This window comes from Bufo gargarizans, chromosome 9 (assembly GCF_014858855.1).
Source record: "Bufo gargarizans isolate SCDJY-AF-19 chromosome 9, ASM1485885v1, whole genome shotgun sequence".
Taxonomy (NCBI): domain Eukaryota; kingdom Metazoa; phylum Chordata; class Amphibia; order Anura; family Bufonidae; genus Bufo; species Bufo gargarizans.
Window position 1 is genome coordinate 193,049,320 of NC_058088.1, and position 6,512 is coordinate 193,055,831.

Here is a 6,512-nt window from a genome sequence, read left to right on the forward strand (position 1 = left end):
GACCGGTGCTGACTGTAGAGGAGACTCCTGAAGGAGCAGAGCTGACCAGTGCTGACCGTCCTGGAGACTCCTGAAGGAGCAGAGCTGACCAGTGCTGACCGTCCTGGAGACTCCTGAAGGAGCAGAGCTGACCAGTGCTGACTGTAGAGGAGACTCCTGAAGAAGCAGAGCTGACCGGTGCTGACTGTAGAGGAGACTCCTGAAGGAGCAGAGCTGACCAGTGCTGACCGTCCTGGAGACTCCTGAAGGAGCAGAGCTTACCGGTGCTGACTGCAGAGGAGACTCCTGAAGGAGCAGAGCTGACCGGTGCTGACTGCAGAGGAGACTCCTGAAGGAGCAGAGCTGACCGGTGCTGACCGTCCTGGAGACTCCTGAAGGAGCAGAGCTGACCGGTGCTGACTGCAGAGGAGACTCCTGAAGGAGGCACATCCTCTGCTCCCCCTGTACATACACCTTCACATGTACTGTATCTAATCCTATCCTGTGTGATACTGTCTGCTGAGCTGTGTATCTAATCCTATCCTGTGTGATACTGTCTGCTGAGCTGTGTATCTAATCCTATCCTGTGTGATACTGCCTGCTGAGCTGTGTATCTAATCCTATCCTGTGTGATACTGCCTGCTGAGCTGTGTATCTAATCCTATCCTGTGTGATACTGCCTGCTGAGCTGTGTATCTAATCCTATCCTGTGTGATACTGTCTGCTGAGCTGTGTATCTAATCCTATCCTGTGTGATACTGTCTGCTGAGCTGTGTATCTAATCCTATCCTGTGTGATACTGTCTGCTGAGCTGTGTATCTAATCCTATCCTGTGTGATACTGTCTGCTGAGCTGTGTATCTAATCCTGTCCTGTGTGATACTGTCTGCTGAGCTGTGTATCTAATCCTATGTGATACTGCCTGCTGAGCTGTGTATCTAATCCTATCCTGTGTGATACTGTCTGCTGAGCTGTGTATCTAATCCTACCCTGTGTGATACTGTCTGCTGAGCTGTGTATCTAATCCTATCCTGTGTGATACTGTCTGCTGAGCTGTGTATCTAATCCTATCCTGTGTGATACAGTCTGCTGAGCTGTGTATCTAATCCTATCCTGTGTGATACTGTCTGCTGAGCTGTGTATCTAATCCTACCCTGTGTGATACTGTCTGCTGAGCTGTGTATCTAATCCTATCCTGTGTGATACTGTCTGCTGAGCTGTGTATCTAATCCTATCCTGTGTGATACTGCCTGCTGAGCTGTGTATCTAATCCTATCCTGTGTGATACTGTCTGCTGAGCTGTGTATCTAATCCTATCCTGTGTGATACTGTCTGCTGAGCTGTGTATCTAATCCTATCCTGTGTGATACTGTCTGCTGAGCTGTGTATCTAATCCTATCCTGTGTGATACTGTCTGCTGAGCTGTGTATCTAATCCTATCCTGTGTGATACTGTCTGCTGAGCTGTGTATCTAATCCTGTCCTGTGTGATACTGTCTGCTGAGCTGTGTATCTAATCCTATGTGATACTGCCTGCTGAGCTGTGTATCTAATCCTATCCTGTGTGATACTGTCTGCTGAGCTGTGTATCTAATCCTATCCTGTGTGATACTGTCTGCTGAGCTGTGTATCTAATCCTACCCTGTGTGATACTGTCTGCTGAGCTGTGTATCTAATCCTATCCTGTGTGATACTGTCTGCTGAGCTGTGTATCTAATCCTGTCCTGTGTGATACTGCCTGCTGAGCTGTGTATCTAATCCTATCCTGTGTGATACTGTCTGCTGAGCTGTGTATCTAATCCTATCCTGTGTGATACTGTCTGCTGAGCTGTGTATCTAATCCTACCCTGTGTGATACTGTCTGCTGAGCTGTGTATCTAATCCTATCCTGTGTGATACTGTCTGCTGAGCTGTGTATCTAATCCTGTCCTGTGTGATACTGCCTGCTGAGCTGTGTATCTAATCCTATCCTGTGTGATACTGCCTGCTGAGCTGTGTATCTAATCCTATCCTGTGTGATACTGTCTGCTGAGCTGTGTATCTAATCCTATCCTGTGTGATACTGTCTGCTGAGCCGTGTATCTAATCCTGTCCTGTGTGATACTGCCTGCTGAGCTGTGTATCTAATCCTATCCTGTGTGATACTGTCCGCTGAGCTGTGTATCTAATCCTATCCTGTGTGATACTGCCTGCTGAGCTGTGTATCTAATCCTATCCTGTGTGATACTGTCTGCTGAGCTGTGTATCTAATCCTATCCTGTGTGATACTGTCTGCTGAGCTGTGTATCTAATCCTATCCTGTGTGATACTGTCTGCTGAGCTGTGTATCTAATCCTATCCTGTGTGATACTGTCTGCTGAGCCGTGTATCTAATCCTGTCCTGTGTGATACTGCCTGCTGAGCTGTGTATCTAATCCTATCCTGTGTGATACTGTCTGCTGAGCTGTGTATCTAATCCTATCCTGTGTGATACTGTCTGCTGAGCTGTGTATCTAATCCCATCCTGTGTGATACGGCCTGCTGAGCTGTGTATCTAATCCTATCCTGTGTGATACTGTCTGCTGAGCTGTGTATCTAATCCTATCCTGTGTGATACTGACTGCTGAGCTGTGTATCTAATCCCATCCTGTGTGATACGGCCTGCTGAGCTGTGTATCTAATCCTATCCTGTGTGATACTGTCTGCTGAGCTGTGTATCTAATCCTATCCTGTGTGATACTGTCTGCTGAGCTGTGTATCTAATCCCATCCTGTGTGATACGGCATCTTCTAGCACATTAGCTTACTATCCCTGTGTTTACTCAGAGTCCGGGCAACCAGCAGGCTCGGGCTTGTCCCGTTCGGCCGAGTGCACAACCCCCGATCCGGTGCCTGCGGTAAACAATCAACCGTACGGTAACGTCATATAATAGTCACCCAGCTTTCCCAGAGCCCTAGCTGTACTCTGTAGTTTATAGCCGTCTCCACTGTCAGCTATATCGGACGCCAGGCTCCACCGCGGGGGCAGGGAGGAACCAGACTGTGTCCACGTCCTCCACATCCTACATGGACACGTCTCCCTCCGTCCTGTTTGCGGTGGTCACCCGCCTGACCCCAATCAATCAGTGTTGTCATAGGGGCGTTATGTGGCTCATAATCTACTGACTCTATACCAAGACTCCAGAGCTCAGAGCAGGAAGTGTTATCATAGGGACACAACCTTAAAGGGGTACTCCGCCTGTGATGGTCTGATCGCTGGAAGTTTCCCTATAGCTCCCCCACTGCGCTACTGGTCACCAATGAGGACGAGGATTACCCACAATCCACTGCTCAGCGCTGACCCCGGGGTTACGCTCCGCTTGGCTATTTTGTGGCAATTTTGTGTAAAACAAGTATTTTCCACCAAAACTAAATATAGAGGCTGCGGAGGGGGGGTGTTCCCAGGCGGAGAGAGAATCCAGGGTTTCCATAGCAACAGGTTTCCTTAGGCCACCGCACGAATACAGAAAACGCTGTTATAAGGAGAATCCTGGTGGCCGGGTCTTCTCTGCTCCGGAGGTGACACTACAAGAACGAAATCGGACCGCGAGCGCCACACCTGAACGTGAGGAGGAGCAGCAGCGGGAAAATGACTCAACTAAATATCCGCAACGGAAGAAAGCAAATATATACACAAATCTGTATCACAGCCTCATCTCATCATACATTATAGGAGCAAACCAGCAGAATAGTGAGTGCAGCTCTGGAGTATAACACAGGATGTAACTCAGGGTCAGTACAGGATAAGTAATGTATGTACACAGTGACTGCACCAGCAGAATAGTGAGTGCAGCTCTGGAGTATAATACAGGATGTAACTCAGGATCAGTACAGGATAAGTAATGTATGTACACAGTGACTGCACCAGCAGAATAGTGAGTGCAGCTCTGGAGTATAATACAGGATGTAACTCAGGATCAGTACAGGATAAGTAATGCATGTACACAGTGACTGCACCAGCAGAATAGTGAGTGCAGCTCTGGAGTATAATACAGGATGTAACTGGGGATCGGTACAGGATAAGTAATGTATGTACACAGTGACTGCACCAGCAGAATAGTGAGTGCAGCTCTGGAGTATAATACAGGATGTAACTCAGGATCAGTACAGGATAAGTAATGTATGTACACAGTAACTGCACCAGCAGAATAGTGAGTGCAGCTCTGGAGTATAATACAGTAGGTTTTAGGACAGTTGTTCCAGAGTAAATCAGGATACTATTATGGGATGAATATAAAAAACCTAAATTACAATCTCACCGCTACTTCTTGCAAAAAAGTTAATATTTGGGAGTTGCCATCTATGCGTTCCCCTTACACATGAGGGCTACTGGCCATAGCTGGATACCTCCGTTCTTGTGCGGTCCTGTCAGAGAACATATTGTTCGTCCGCAGGTTTTCAGTGCGTCTTGCGCCGCAGCTTCCTCCATCGTCTGCAGCAGGACGAGCACTTATCTGCTCCACAATGTCATATATCAATATAATTACTCCTCCAGTACGAGTGGAGCTTTCCAGAGCCGACTGCTGGCTTCCAGGAAGGCCTGTGCGATGATGGCCTAAGGCTTATTCATAAAGCTTTTACGGAGATTATAGACTGCGCTGCAGACAGGAAATCCACGCCGCGAGCAATCAATATGTCCAGGCCGAGGGTTGAAGCTCCTCAAGCAGCAGTGGAGCAGTTCTCATAGTTTTGTGGAGCGAGGCTTCAAATTTCGGAGGATCCAAATGGGGGGCTGGGGACTGACCGCCAACTGCACGGAGTCCAGTCAATGGGTATTCACCTGTGTCAGGTCATCTAGGGAAAGCCCCAAGCTTAATCGCGGGGTGCTCTTATGTGCGACTTTATTAAATGTCCCATTTAAAGGAGTTGTCTCATCTAAGACAATGGGGGCATATCGCTGGGACCCGCACCCATCTCCTAAAAAGACATCTCAGTGGTTCAGCTATTTCCGTTGGGCCCACAGAACTGAATGGGAGTTGTGGCCGGTGCCCTTCACTTCTATGGGGAGAGCACTTGGTGGTGGCCACATTGGGGTTCTCCAGCCACCACTTTGCAGGGCTCCGTTCTCGATATAGGTGCGAGTCCCAGCGATGGGACCCGCACCTATCAGCCAATGACGGCATATCTTAGCGATACACCCCCATTGTCTCAGATGAGACAACCACTTAAAGTTAATATGGTCCACTCCAGTCACAGCCAGAGCTGCATCCGGAATGTACAGACTCATATGAATCCCTGAACGCACAGCTAAGATACTATGATCCCCTGCAGCAAGGAAAGTCTGACAACAGTCAGAAACGCATTGTTGCTTCCCCTGAGTTAGCACCCGTTCATATGGTGTTTTATGCCACCGGAATCTTGGCACGCATTTTGCGCCAAAATTCTGATGGCGGCTGCGTGGTATCCGCCTCCCACTGATTTCAATAGCGGCAGGGCTGTTTGCACGGTTGATGGTTTAAAGCCATACCCGTACAAAGAAGATATATGTCCCTTCATGGCAGATGTCCATTCGAGATTTATCTCCATTCAATGGGGCTAAACCGCGAGCGGATCTGCTGCTTCTAGAGTATAAAATTGAGGCAGAATCCGCAGGCGTCCGTTCGCAATTTATCTCCATTCAATGAGGCCAGCAGATACGTGGCATCCAAAGTGAAACATTGAGGCAGAAACTGACGGTTTCTGTTGTAGCGGATTTGCAGAGGCAAAATTCCCTGTGTGAATGTATCCTAACATAACTGCAGGGATCAGCAACCTCCGGCACTTCATCTGTTGTGAAACTACAACTCCTAGCATGCAAACTTACTCAGCTGTTCTTGTAACTCCCACAGAAGTGAAAGGAGGATTCTGGGAGTTGTAGTTTCTGAACAGTTGAAGTGCTGGAGGGTGCTGATCCCTGCTCTACTGGTTATTTGTGTAAACCAGGCATGCTCAATCTGCGGCCTTCCAGCTGTTTTAAAACTACAACTCCCACAATGCCCTGCTGTAGGCTGTTCGGGCATGCTGGGAGTTGTAGTTTTGCAACAGCTGGAGGGCAGCAGGTTGAGCATGCCTGGTGTAAACCATACATGCACCACAACCAGGCCCCTTTACAAACAGTAAACCAGCAAAGTCTGCAAGGAATCAAGCAGAGTTTTGAATGCAGCTCTGGATGCATCTGGAGGAGAAGACATGATCTGTGCAACATACATGTTAGGGTAGTTCATATCAAAGTTATTTTTCCGATCCATCAGAAGATCAGAAAAAACAAAAACGGATCCTGAGAATCAGTTCTGCACATCTGGCATCCGTTTGAGCCATTTCCGTTATTTTATATGGAAAAAAAAAAAAAGAGTCGTACATGTAGGACCTTTTTTTTCCTGTCTAAAATAACAGATTCTGGAAATGGCTCAAATGTGCAGAACTGATCTCAGGATTTTCTTCTTTAATTTTCAGCTCCTCTGACGGATCAGAAGAACGGAAAAATAACGGTGATGTGATCTCACCCCTAAGCAAAGTCAAGTTTTTTCAATTACACGGAA